Genomic DNA, 15,130 nt, shown 5'->3' on the forward strand with positions numbered 1-15,130 from the left:
TTCCTCTAAGGGCTAGAGACATAAGTTCAAAGTTTGCATTTCCTTTACTGTGGATCCAATCTTTGAGTTTGATCCAAAAGTAATAAACATTTACACAGTCACAGTATTATAAACACCAGCAATGTGTTTTTAATGTTAGAAAAAATTTATAGTTAGAAATGGAAGCCTAATTATAGTTTTAGAATAAAATACAAATACTATGTTCTTTCATAATACAAAGAATAAATATTAGAAGTATAACAACAGAAAAAAATTTGAAAGAAAGACTCAGGGACTAATTTCATAAAATTTTATAGGGGAGAGGGCTTGTTGGTAAATCCTGACTAAAGGTTTTATATTAAGATACAGAAGATTAGTCATAAAACTATTCTCCAGAATTAATAAAAACAATACCATTAACATAGATAACTTCTATGAATTGGGATTAAACACAGAAGAAGAAAGGCTTCCAATTTTCATGTATATGGTCTATCTTATTTATGAAATATGTTAATACCAAACCCTCTTGTTGCCACTGAACTCTGAATTATACCACGTTTTTTTCGACCGAAGTTTGAGACCTGTTTTTCCCTTTATACTGACTCCATCCACTAGAAGGCACAGAATGGATATTTCAACATTCCCTGAACTTTATACTTAGATCATTGCTGTTTTTGTCTCCTCATTTATGCTAGGTTATGGTACTTATTGCTTGAATTTAATTACTGTCAATATGTGTGTGAATCCCAAATTTTATTTCTAGCTCACTGATTTCCCCTACACTTTAGACTCAGATGTAAAGCTTCCTGCTGGTCATCTCTATCTGGGTAACCCAGAGACATCTGGAACTCATCATACCCAATACTGGCTCTCTCAGTTACTGGAATCACTAGTGACCTAACAGAGTACAGGGTCTTAGTGGATGATGTGGTTTAAAGTTGTGAGGTTTGGAGCCATCAGCCAAGAAAGAATTCTTGAGATGTCTTTGGTGCAAAATGCGGTTTTATTAAAGCATGGAGACAGTAACTGTGGGCACAAAGTGCTGCATTGGGGTCATGAGGAGTGGCTGATTATATGCTTTCAAGTTGGGAGGGGGTTAGGGATGGCACAAACCTCCAAGGTATTTTGGAAACAAGCTTTCCAAGACCTTGAGGGGGCTAGCTATTTTTAGGAAAAGGTCATTTATTACTATTTAATAAAACATTAGTCATGGCCCTTCCGATGTTAATCAGTGGGCCATATGCTTGAGGGATGATTAAAAACTTATCTGGGGAGGGGGGGAGATGGGAGAGATAAAAGAAGTTTTCAAGGGAATTTTTATATGTTAAAGTAGACTTGGAGAATACTCTGGGGTCAGGATAATGTGAAGCTAAGATTGCCTTTTGTGCTAAGCAAAGTCTTGAGATCAAGACAGCTGAGTTCCAGAGAAAGCTTACTCTGCCTGTTTCAAGGACTTGTCAATGGACTGTAAGTGGTAAGGAAATTTAAGTTTTCTTTTTTTTTTTTTTTTAAGATTTTATTTATTTATTTGACAGACAGAGATCACAAGCATGTAGAGAGGCAGGCAGAGAGAGTGAGGGGGAAGCAGGCTCCCCACTGAGCAGAGAGCCTATGCCAGGCTCCATCCTAGGACCCAGGATCATGACCTGAGCTGAAGGCAGAGGCTTAACCCACTGAACCACCCAGGTGCCCCAGAAATTTAAGTTTTCTTTTGCATTTGCGTCCCACATCTGTGGAAACCTCTCCCACTCAACCATTCTTTCCTCAAATTAAATTCATGTGAATTTTTTTCTTTGAAAATATTTAATCTTTCTCCCCCTCTACTTTTCTTTGTATTATTTTAAGCTTTCATGTGTTTTGGTCTAGAACCCTACAGTAGAGCCCTCCTATATCCCTGTTTTCAGTACTCTTGAATGTCCCATTTTCAACAAAGCCATCAGAGGGACTGCCTAAAATGCAAATTTAACTATGCTTCTTCTCTACTCTAAAGCTTTCAGGGGCTTCCCTTTCCTACAAGATATGGGCTAAGAGCCGCAATATAATTATGTGACTCTTTATATTATCTATATCTTCATGCACCTTTTAAATTTTTATTTCCACAATCCCAAATAACCTGCCACATCTTACGTATATCCAGATGCCAAAATGTTTCTCTTCTCCATGTCTTGCTTGCACTCTCACTACCCTGTTCCTTAGACTCCCTACCTGCTCTTAAGAGGTTTTCATGACTAGTCCTTCTCCATGCTTACTAATGTATACCTTCTAAACACATTTTATCCCATGTACGTAGTACTCGTTGCACTTGCCAGAGTATCTTAGAACAATCTCTTTTTTGTGGGTTTGTTTTTCAGATAGCCAGATTCTTGGAGTCAGCATCTGGGTCTTAATTACCTCTTATCCTGTTGGCACATCAAACAAATGCTTGTCAGATAAATTCATTAGTCAACAAATGACCTATTAGTGATTCTTTTGTCAGTGGGCATAGTATGCCTTTTCCATGAGATGCTCTTGAGCTACCAGTATTGATAAGCTACCAGAATTGCTAAAAAAAAAAAAAAAAAAAAAAAAAAAAAAAAAAAAAAAAAAAATTAGCTAAGTATCTTCTATAAAATAATTTTCTAAAAATTGAAAATGTTAACTGGTACATTTAATGCAAATGAGGGTAAACATGAAACTCTTTTTTTCTCATTTTGTTTGTTGCTCCCGTCCTAAAAAACATGTTTCTTTGAGCAGGTGCCTCCAGGTGTCAGCCTGCAGGAAGTCATTTAAAACTGGGGCACACCAGGGTAGTTTCCATGGAAGCAGAAATTAACCCCCAGGAACCTCATATGTTTTAAGAATCTTCAGGAGCACATCTGGTATAGCCTCCATCAGAGACAACAATTGAGGCAAACTCTTATTATAAAAGACAAGTGGAAGGAAGAGCAGCCACCTGAATCATTTCCTATACTGCTATAAATTTTTCTTTGAAGTGGTATGTGTTTTATATGAATATTCAGAGTAAATAGCCACCTTTTAATTTTATTTTTTATTTAATTTATATTTAATTTATTTTTAATTTTTTATTAACATATAATGTATTATTTGCTTCAGGGGTACAGGTCTGTGAATCATCAGTGTTACACAATTCACAGCACTCACCATAGTACGTACCCTCCCCAGTGTCCATAACCCAGCTGCCCTAAACTTCCCCATCAGTCTCCAGTAATCCTCAGTTTGTTTCCTGAGATTGAGAGTCTCTTATGATTTGTTAAAGTGTTCTTTTCCCAAATCATAAATTATTTTGATTTAAACTATTGTATAATAGTAATATTAGATATTTAAGATGGATAAACACTTTCTTTCAAGTAGTTTACCCAAGCTTTTGCTTTTTGCATGAGTTTTTCTTTTTTTTAATATTTGTAAATACATTTAGTCATATTTTCTCAGAAAAGGTTTCAATAACTAAGAAAAAGCCTGGATGAAGATCATGAAGGAACTCATCATGAAGGAAAACACTGTGTTCTAACAATTCTCATTGTTAGGAAGAATTCTTTAAGGATCATACTGGGTTTATTTAACAATCTGTACCCTGCACTGTTACAAGGGTTTTGTACATATTAACTCATTTAATATTATACATTTGTAAACATGAACTCATTCAATCTTCACTGACAGAGATACTGTCTTTAATAGAAACAATTATCATCTGCCTCTTTCACATAAATGATCTCAGGGTCCTGGGATGGAGCCCCACATGGGGCTCTCTGTTCATCAGAGAGAGCTGCTCTCTTTCTGCCTGCCTCACTGGCTACTTGTGATCTCTCTCTCTCTCTCTCTCTGTGTCAATTAAATATTTATTTGTAAATAAATAAAATCTTAAAAAAAAAAGGTTGAGAGCAATAAATTGAGCCATATTGGTTTGACTCCAAAGGTGTTATCATTCCAGTTTTACTGCACCATCTGTTTACAAAAAATACAGGAAATCTCCCAAAATGTCATACAGTCCATGTGGTGTGTTCTGAAACTTCTGGCAAAGTCTGCTTAAGAAATTTGTCCAGATCATAGAGTTAAAAAGTCTCAAAGCCAAAGGTGGACCTTTATCCATCTAGAATCAAGTTCAAGACCATTGCTGCTGTGTCATGTCACCTCTTTCTTGTTTCTGCTACAGATAAACAGAGATCCCAATTAACAAAAGCTTAAAAAGGACTGTTTAGATCTCATTTCATGCAGTTTTAAGATTTGGAAAAATGAAAAGAATATGAATGGAATGCTTGTCACAAATTCTTCTACAAGTGTTTGTTCCTTGCTTTTGTCTGAAACCTGCAACTGCTTAAACTCCCCTCACATCCTTGTCATTTCTGAGATTTCACTGGGATAACATTGGATGATGAATTTCTACAACATGAAAAAAAGATTTTGCTTAATAAGCAGATCCAAAGCAAAACGAAACTCTTTCTCACCTCTATTTCAAAATTGACAATGAGATGTACAATTAATGAAACAAGAATTTTAAGGAGAGCCATGTCCTTTAACCTGTATTGTAAGTATCAGTAAAATATTATTAAATAACACTAAATTAAAAATTCCCTTTTTTGGGAGGGGGGCATATCCATTGAAATGTTCTAGGAAAAATTTCAAACCTATGATTATTCTAAGCATCCAGACTCTTGTTCTTCCATACTACCATTTTCCCACTAAACGGAATCATGACCCCTTGGAGAAATGAATTCATGTATGGAATTAAAAGGTACAGAGTAAGCCTGGAATGCATTGCTAGATCAGAATGTAAGACAGCTTCCAAGTTTCATTGGTTCATGTCAATGACCCAGATACTAAATTAACAGAGGATCATATTGACCAAGTGGCAATAATTTTAGATCAAAAGAATATTGATTGAATTTGTCTTACAGTTAATATTAGAAAAATCTTAAGTCCATAATGAAATGTACACACAAAGATGTTAACAGACAGTATTGATTAAGATGAAGAGGATAGAACACATTCTGCTGAGTCTTCTAATCAGTTATTTTTTTTTTAATCACTAAATTGTTGTGCCAGGAAAGAACATAAAATTAGTAAATGTAAATAAAACTAAGAGGTTGTTTATCTCTACTGATTTGAAATCTTCTAGATTGTCATTTTGGGCCACAAAAAAACATGTAAGTTATCTTGAATTCACTTGGATATACTTTTAAGTATCTCTAAGAGTTTTGTGATCTTTTTAAAAAAATTTTATTTATTTCACAAAGAGAGAGAGATCACAAGGAGGCAGAGAGATAGGCAGAGGGGGGATGGAGAAGCAGGCTCCCCGCTGAACAGGGAGCCCTATTCCAGATGTGGGGCTCGATTTCAGGACCCTGAGATCATGACCTAAGAGGAAGGCAGAGGCTTAACCCACTGAGCCACCCAGGTACCCCAAGAGTTTTATGATTTTAAGATTACAAAGATGGGTGAAATTTTATCAGGTTTAAAAGCATTTAAACCTACCTTTTTTAAAGGGCTTTGGGAAATATCAGAGTCATTATACAAAGAATTTAGGTGATGCTGTCTCAGCTAAATAGTCATTTAACAGGTAAAAATCCTGAACAGTCTCTGGAAATGGCACTGAGGGCATACATCAAATGGAAAAGTACTTTTTCAAGAACATCTACTATATCATAGTAATAACAAAGTGTTTGTGGCACTTGACCTCAACTTGTCCCCTCTGCTAGTAGCTTAGACAGAGCTCCTTCTCCACATAAGTCTCACTTTTAGGGCCACAGTTCCAATCTGGATATGATAGGACACTAGAAATTTTTGTACCATGTAGTTCTGTGTTGCAGAGGCTGTATTCTAGCAAGTGCATTTAGGAGTTCTGGAGCTCACTTTCCCCACTTCACCCAAAATAACAAGGCAGGCCAACAAATCTGGATTCTAATAACCCTGACAGCTCACACTTAGGGTGAAGGTTCAAGATCAACTATTTTCTCAAGACAAGGATGCTTGCTATCACCCCTTCAACAGTGTAGTGGAAGTTCTACCCAGGGAAAATAGGCAAGAAAGTGAAATAAAAGGCATTCAAATTGGGAAGGAAGAATTAAGACTATTCCCACTTATATACAATATGATATAAGATAGCTATCTATCTATGCATTTACTGAGAGAGAGAGAATTCTAAAGAATACACTAGTGCATAGGGATACACACATGGACACAAAATAACACTAATAAATGTTTTCAATAAAGTTACAGGATACAAGATCACTATATAAAAGTTAGTCGTAGGGGCACCTGGATGGCTCAGTTAGTTAAACATATGCCTTCGACTCAGATCATGAACCTGGGTCCTGGGATCCAGCCCTGGATGAGCCCCACATCAGGCTCTCTGCTCCAAGGGGAACCTTCTCCCTCTCCCTCTGTCACTCCCCCATCCCTGTGCTTTCTTTCTCTCTGTGTCTCTCAAACAAATAAATAAAATCTTAAAAAAAAAAAAGTCAATTGTATTTCTATAGACCAGCAATAAAAAAATACAGAAATGAAATTAAAATAATATCATTTATTACAATAGCATGAAGAACACTAAGTTACTTAGAAAATATAGCAAAACAAGCTCAAGACTTTTACATTAAAAACCACAAATCAGGGATACCTGGGCAGCTCAGTCAGTTAAGCATAAAATTCTTGGTTTCCATGAAGGTCATGATCTCAGGGTCATGAGATTGAGTCCTGTGTTCAGCTCCAAACTCCACAGGGATTCTGCTTGAAATTCTCTCTCCTTTCCCCCTACCCCTTCCCTTACTTACACACACTCTCTCCCTCTCTCAAATAAATAAATATATAAATAAAATCCTTTAAAAAAATTCCTACAAATCATTATTGAAAGAAATTACAGGAGATCTAAATAAAGGGAAATACATCCTGTGTTTTGGATCAGAAAATGATATTGTTACAATGGTAATATTCCCAAAAATGACATATAGATTTAATAAAGTATATAGAAAAAAACCCAATTTCTTCTTATTTTATGAAAAACTGATCCTAAAATGTATATGATTCTGCAAGTATTATGAATTGTGTTCTCCCAAAATTTATATGTTGAGTTCCTAATCCCTAGTACCTGCAAATGTGATTGTATTTAAATGTAGGTCCTTTAAAAGGTAATTAAATTAAAATGAGATCACTAGGTTGGGCCCTAATCCAATACTAACAGTGTCCTTATACGCAGGAGAAATTTGGACACAGACAGACATAAAGAGAAGACCGTGTGAAGACACAGTCTATAAGAATATGGTCACCTATGAACCAAGGACAGAGGCTTCAGAAGAAACTAACCCCACTGATTCCTTGATCTCAGACTTCAAGCTTTCAGAATTTCAAGAAAATAAATTTCTGTGGCTTAAGTCACCTACTTAGTTACAGTAGCTCCCGCAAATTAAAACAGCACATAGGACATAGGACATAGAACAACCAAAACAATGTTAAAGAAAAAGAGAAAATTTGGAAGACTCACACTTTCTGATTCTATAGCTCAATACAAAGTTACAATATTAAAAACAGTGTTATTGGGGCGCCTGGGTGGCTCAGTGGGTTAAGCCGCTGCCTTCCGCTCAGGTCATGATCTCAGGGTCCTGGGATCGAGTCCCGCATCGGGCTCTCTGCTCAGCAGGGAGCCTGCTTCCCGTCCTCTCTCTCTGCCTGCCTCTCCGTCTACTTGTGATTTTTCTCTGTCAAATAAATAAATAAAATCTTTAAAAAAAAAAAACAGTGTTATTTGACAATGTTATTTGACATCATTTCCTGGTGTTTTTTAGTTGTTAAGCTGTATACTTCAACACTTTTTAAATACATAGTATTAGTCAATCCTTTAATGTTTGTGTATTTTTGAGTAGAAGTGCCTCCTTTCTCTGTGGATCCCAAAATTACTTAACAAAGTAGGAGGTGATTGAATGTATCTTGACCTTAACCTATATATAAAATGAAGAGCTATAGTAATAGGATGTTAAGGAGTGGTGGGAAGTGGCCTCCTGCCTTCTGACCTTCTGGTTATTTAATGTCCACCTGGCTTCTTCCTGCATCCGGGGACTTCTTCTTAGTTATTGGTGGAAGCCATACATAAAAAATATACATGTGTGTATATATATATTGTTTATTGTATATGTAGTATATACATATTATATATCTGTGTGTATGTATGTGTCTATACATACATGCGATATTCTGACCACTTTGCCTTGCTGGGGAAATTTTAAAGTAATTTACTTTTTTTTTTTTAAAGATTTATTTATATATTTTAGAGAAAGAGAGAGAGAGGACGTGGGGAGAGGAGCAGAAGGAGAGAGAGAGAAAGAGAAACAGACTCCCCACTGAGCAGAGAGCTAGGTGTCGGGCTTTATCTCATGACCTCGAGATCATGACCTGAATCAAAACCAAGAGTTAGACGCTTAACTGACTGAGCCACCCAGGAGCCCCTAAAGTAATTTACTGTTAAAAGCTAGGCAAGTATCATTCATGTAACTTCAAGAAGTTACATGCCTTCCCTTTCCTTGACACAGATCACAGAATGTTATCATTCATTCATTCATCCATTCCTGAATATATTCAAAAGGACTCATTGATTATTCGTGAATAATAATCACACTGTCAATTTAAAGCTAAGAAACCATCTTCTTGAAGTGAAAGCCTAGTAGAAGAGATAAGCTAACATCTAAAATTGTGTTTTTAAAGCAGGCAATGCGTATTAAGAATAACTTTAGTAATTTACTAATTTAACCTTAAAGATGGTCCACTGAAGTTATTCAAAATGTACTTTTATATCTGATTCCAAAATCTTTTTTATAAATGGTATATTTTTATCATATATGAATATATGATAAGGACTATATCTAACTTATATACAAAGCCAATGCCTAGGATTATGTGTTAGCTGAGCTTGAAAAATCCTTGATAGGGGATCATATTTAGTTCTTATAATAAGTTGATTCTGTTGTTTAATTGTGTTGGCAAAACTGTTTCACCATTTTCATTTGTGTCAGTTATGGTATCTCCCAGTTGATGCTTACAATACTCCATTTACTGCTCTTGTATGTCTGTTACATTGACCTGGCCCATTCAATCTTACTGCTCCGTCACTGTTTACATTATTATTCAGAGCATATATTATCCAGAAAAGTGAACTGTACCTGCCTCTCTACCTAGGAAATAAACCTCAGAAGAGTAGGGCATGGACTGCAACATACTACATGTTCAAAAATTATTTATTTAATAAACCATTGACCTAGGTGACTGTGCATTCTAGTGGCAGTTTTCAGTTCTCTGAGACGAGCTAAACATTCTCCCAGAGGTTCAACATTCGAATACTGATTTATGCTAATCATGCTTCTCCTTTCATTTGTCCCCATCCCACAGAAATAAACTTCACTTTCTTAAGTTACTTGTAATCAATTCAAACTTTTAATTACTTTCTTTGCCCCAAAGTGAAAGTCTTATTTCTGAAAATGATGTATTATGTTGGAATTTGCTTTATCAGTGTACGTAAGTTTAATTAAAGTAGAGAAGTTCTAGGTAAGTTTTCCTGTCAAAACAAATTTGTTAAACATAGTTATATTTGGAACCACTGAAAAACAAATTATGCACTGTAATCCTTGATTCCAAGGATTCTATTATTTTTTGTTTTGTTTTCAAGTCAGTTTATTTTTAAAAACTAGTTTGAATTATTATGTTGATGTTATAGTAAGCTAAAACAATCATAAATGTCTAGGGTAGTTTAACTATATAGTTTAAAATTTGTGATTATGCTATCCATTAAAATTCTAATAATATTAAATCTATTTCATGAATATAAATTATTATGAGCTCTATTGTCTTATATTTTTGTGATAATAAAACAAATGTTATGCATGTTTGTTTTAGATAAAAATATTTCACAGGTTTATAAAATATATAGCACAATGTCTGAGGTTTGGTATAGAAGAATATTTACTGACTTCTGTGGATCACAAGTGGAAGAAACATTTTTATTCAATCATCAAATTCAAATTGAGTAATTATAATATTTCAACATTATGGTAGGCAGAATAATCAGGAGTTTTTCGTTGTTGTTTTTGGAATTACAATGTCAAGTTTTATCTTTGTTAAGATGATGCAATTAGATGTTCAGTTTGAGTCTGAGTTATAGAAAACAAATACATGAAATACAAAATCACAAGCAGTAAATGAGACCACTTTGTCATACCGGAAAGAACATTTATTTTAACAGAAATTTGTATAATGATAAATACGTTTTATAGGATGTGAATCATGAATCAAACTTTTTATTCATTTTTCACTTGACCTAACATATCCAATGGAGTATAATTTGGAAAGTTTTGATTTGACTTAGTAGTTGTTTATATATTTAACGTGAGCTAAAGCGAACACTTTGTGTTGTTTTCTATGTAGCTTTTGTCTTATATAAGAAACTAATAAGAAACACTACTCAATCTCTTCTGTTATTTCTGTTTTTACCACTATATTTTACTTCTTAATTCTCTTATCTCAGACTTGTGTATTATCTACATTCTAGGTGATATCCATCAACATCTCCAGGTATGTTTTTAAAACAAACTGACAGTTCTTCAATGTTAGAACATTGCTTTTTCTCCCCTTGAATTCCCAGGGATCATACATTGTGTTCCATTGTCAGATTCTTTTTGTACTCACTTTAATGGCAATAATGTTAACCTCTCAGAAAGAAGTTGAAATGCCTTAGACTGTTAAACAAGGCCCTTCGCAAGTTAATCTGAATTTACTTGATCAACCTAACCTCTTTCAGTGTCCTATCCCAATATTCTTACTGTCCCTCCAAAGCTAATGGTGCAAGTATTGAGCTCTGTATCATATCTTGAGAAATCTAGCATAAGGTTGTAAGAGGTTGAATTTCTAGGAAGAGCTGAAGTTAGTTATCAAAGTCTTGAGTAAAGGTAAAGAAAAGGGATCCCAAATGAATTTGAGTCAATAACTGAGTAAACAGGAGTCAAGCTTTTTGCATAGGAATAATTTAAGAACCCAAACAGAAGACGACCATGAGGGTGCAAGTGGAGAATAGGGGATGGTGCCGTGGACATGACAAGATCTGAGCAAAATCAAAACAAAGAAAACCTGCTTTACACAACTTACATAAAAACACTAAATTTTTTTTTTTTAAGATTTTATTTACTTATTTAAAAGAGAGAGAGGGAATACAAGCAGGGAGAGTGGGAGAGAGAAGCAGGCTTCCCAGCAAGCAGGGAGCCTGATGCCTGGCTTGATCCCAGGACCTGGGATAAGGACCTGAGTCGAAGGCAGACGTTTAACAACTGAGCCACCCAGGCGCCCCCAAAGCATTGTGTCTTATAATTGGAAATCCAAAGTGAGGTGAGAGTGAGAGCAATAGCTTAGTGATATTATTAAGCGTCAGATTATTTTCTCCATCTGTCCATCCAATAAGGGAGCAATCGAGAGCAATTATGTATGTCTGGTTTCCTTTCTTGTCACAAAATGAATGCTTATTATGATCATAACTATATGTTTCATTGTTTCTACTCAGCAGGCAACTTTGCAAAGTTCATGACCTCAGCCAGACATGTTCAGTTCAGGTCATGTGACTGCCTTGGACTAAGGGGAGTCACCATCAGAATATCATGGATTGATTGGCTTAGAATGAAAAGGATACAGTTCTGAAGCTAAGGATGAAGGCCCTAAGTCATATGGGGCATAGGGATAGTAAATGAACAAATTAATTTCATTTAGTAATGAAAGAAAGAAAGATTCTATGTAGACCGTCAACATGGCCAATACAATAAATTTATATGTCATGTGCAAATAGTAAACAAATAAATCAGATGAACGAATAATATATGACTAACAAATGAATAAGTGATTAAAAATAAATAATATGAAGAAAAGTAAAGAGTCTTACTTTTAGTAAAGAATCTCAGAAGTTTCAGAACACACCACATGGACTGTATGACATTTTGGGAGATTTCCTGTATTTTTTGTAAACAGATGGTACAGTAAAACTGGAATGATAACACCTTTGGAGTCAAACCAATATGGGTCAATTTATTGCTCTCAACCTTTTTTTTTTTTTTAAGATTTTATTTATTTACAAATAAATATTTAATTGACACAGAGAGAGAGAGAGAGATCACAAGTAGCCAGTGAGGCAGGCAGAAAGAGAGCAGCTCTCCCTGATGAACAGAGAGCCCGATGTGGGGCTCCATCCCAGGACCCTGAGATCATGACCTGAGCCGAAGGCAGAGGCTTAACCCACTGAGCCACCCAGGTGTTCCCATTCTCCCCTTTTTATTTGTATAGCTTCTCTTGAGTAACTTTCTCTTTCTCTGAGTTTATGTTTTTTAGCTTAAAAAATCTTAATTTTGTGTAATACTGTTGGTAGGGGAATAAAATGAAAGAACATATAAAATATATTTAAATCAAAATCATCTTCTTCCTTAGTCTTATCAAAGAATGTCTTTTTCTTGTATAATGTAAACTTCAAGACATGGGTCAAAATCATTTCATGTTTTTACTGTCTGCTGCAATAGATTGCAAAAATGGCAACAATCATCACTTTCTCTGTATCCACACTCATTTGTCACATGTCTTTGCAGCTCTTTCTATCAAAAGAGAGTCTCCATTTTCCTACCCCTTGAATCTAAGCTGGACCTGCAACTTGCTTGACTCATAAGACATTTTAGACAAGACATAATGCCAGTTTCAAGTGTAGGTTTCAAGACTTCCTTCACATTTCTGCATTCTGTCTTTGTCCTCTGTGCCATATAAACAAGTCTGGACCAACACACTGAAGATGAGCGACCCATGGACCAGAACTGAGTCAGCTCAATTTCTCAGCTGAGGCCCCAGCTATGGGCTAGCAAAGCCAGTTGCTGGCTCCTTTTCAAATTTGAGAGCTAAATAAATGCTGGTTGTTTTAAGCCATTAAATACTGAATGATTTGTTCCACTGCAATAACTAACTAGTTGAGAGATGCCTGGTTGGCTCCTTAAGCGTTTGCCTTCGGTTAGGGTCATGATCCCAGGGTCCGAGGATCAAGACCAACATCGGGTTCCTGGCTCAGCAGGAAGCCTACTTTCCCTCTTTCAACTCCCCCTGCTTGTGTTTCCTGCTCTCACTCTCTCTCTCTGTCAAATAAATAAATAAAATCTTAAAACAAACAAATTAAAAAACCCTAACTAGTCCACATGTCCTAAGGCACATTTATTCCTTTTGGCGTGCCAACAGTACATTGCACTTTTTAATCAGCCCACTTAGCACATTATTCTTAGGCTTGATACTGTCTTCCTTCTTCTGTGAAGCATATTTCCCACAGGACAGGGACCATTTATTTTGATCATATTTGTAGCCTTAAAACTAGGTTAAATACCTGACAAACAGTAGATATGTAGGAAATGCTATTAACTGGTGAATTTAGTCTAAGTGGTCAGGTTATTTGTAACACATTGCAAAACTTAAGTTATCTCTTCTTTCCTTAGCTTATCCAGATAATGCAGCCATGACTTGCTTTATGTTTTCTCATAGCTGCAGAGGCATGAAACATCCTGAGAGATTCACTGACATTTGCTATCCAAACATTTTTGTTCCAATTAATAGTGGTGTTTCTCAAGGGGAATGCAGCACAAATGAGTGGTCTCAGAGACATTCTCTCCCTGGGAAAACTGAAGTGGAAAATCAAAATATGCCATGGTTTTAATGAAAAACAGTTCATATAACTCTCAGTAGAAGTGGAAAACTGGGAATTATATTGTGAAATAGAGCGTGTCAAACACAATGTGGCCATTGCTCTTAGCTATTTTCTCTGGAATAATTCAACAGCAAAATCAATGAATTGACCAACTTATCTCTTTAACAAACCTGTAAGGATTCCATTATTTGACTTTGTTACTCTTCTAAAAATCTTTCTTTACGTTTCCTACCTGTTAGCCATAAAGCAATTATCATTTGCTTTATGTATATGTTACATATGTTACCATTGTATAGGAATTCAATGCTTAATCACATCTACACAAATACATTATCATAATATATTTGTAAAACTCAAGTGCATAAAAAGCCATTTTTGTTTTAATGATCAACAATTGAGGGAAGAAGCTTCAGAAAAAAATCCTGGATCAACAATCCAGGGAAGAAGCTTCAGAAAAAAATTACCACTTTCATTTCATATTAAAGACAGCAAAACACAAAGAATAAATGTATTAAATTTCACAAAGTAGTTAACTAGAGTCAAATTTAGAACCGAAGTCTTCAAAATCATTGTCTTTTTTTGAACAAATTTTATTCTATCTGATTTTTTTAAAATATGAATTTTTGTATTATCTCCTGCTTTCTTCTTGTTTTTAACCATTGAGCACCAGGTTATTTATTTGACTCATAGTTTTACTTTAGGGTATCAAAGAGAGTTATGGAAGCTTCTAAACCTGACTTCCGATGGTAGCAACTTTGCATAGGGAGGAAGTCACTGCCTGTGAATATAAATAACTTTAAGGATGATCATGAAGAATATACACCTTTTGGTTTCTCAAATAAGTAAGTTAAAGGAATTTGCAGCCTGAGGTGATTCTGGTATTTTCAGTAAGTAGGTGATTTTATTTACACATGGTCAGATGTACATGTTAGAGAAAAATTATTCTTCAACTTTATCACATATTGTCATTCCTTCTTCCATTTAATCAATCTTCACACAGTGTCTACTATGTTACAGGGATCATGCCAAGTCCTGGCTTTATGGTAGAATACAAAACCAACATGGTGCCTGACTCATGGAGGCCACACTCCATGTGAGACACATATTTTTAACAAATAGACACGTAAGTATGAAATTTAAAATTGTACTTAATGTTTTGGTGAAAAGAACATTCAGGTTCTCTGTAAAGAAACAAAGAGAAAGATAGATTAAGAGAGAATTGCAGGATGAGCATGCGAAGGAAATGGAAGAGTGGAGTCTGAGAGACGGGTGAGAGCTTGGAGTTCTGAGGGCTTGCTAGAAGGAAGTGAGTGAATCTAAGAGTGCCAACAGCTAAATTTTGTGAAGGTGGGAGAAGCTAGGTCATATAGAACCTTCAATGTCAGCTTGCCTAAGACAATTGAGAATTCTTTAGACAGATTTTAAGTTGAAGAATATTATGACCTAATATTTTTTTAAAGAGTTTAATAT

The sequence above is a fragment of the Mustela lutreola genome, chromosome 2, assembly GCF_030435805.1.
Source record: "Mustela lutreola isolate mMusLut2 chromosome 2, mMusLut2.pri, whole genome shotgun sequence".
In the NCBI taxonomy this organism is placed as follows: Eukaryota; Metazoa; Chordata; class Mammalia; order Carnivora; family Mustelidae; genus Mustela; species Mustela lutreola.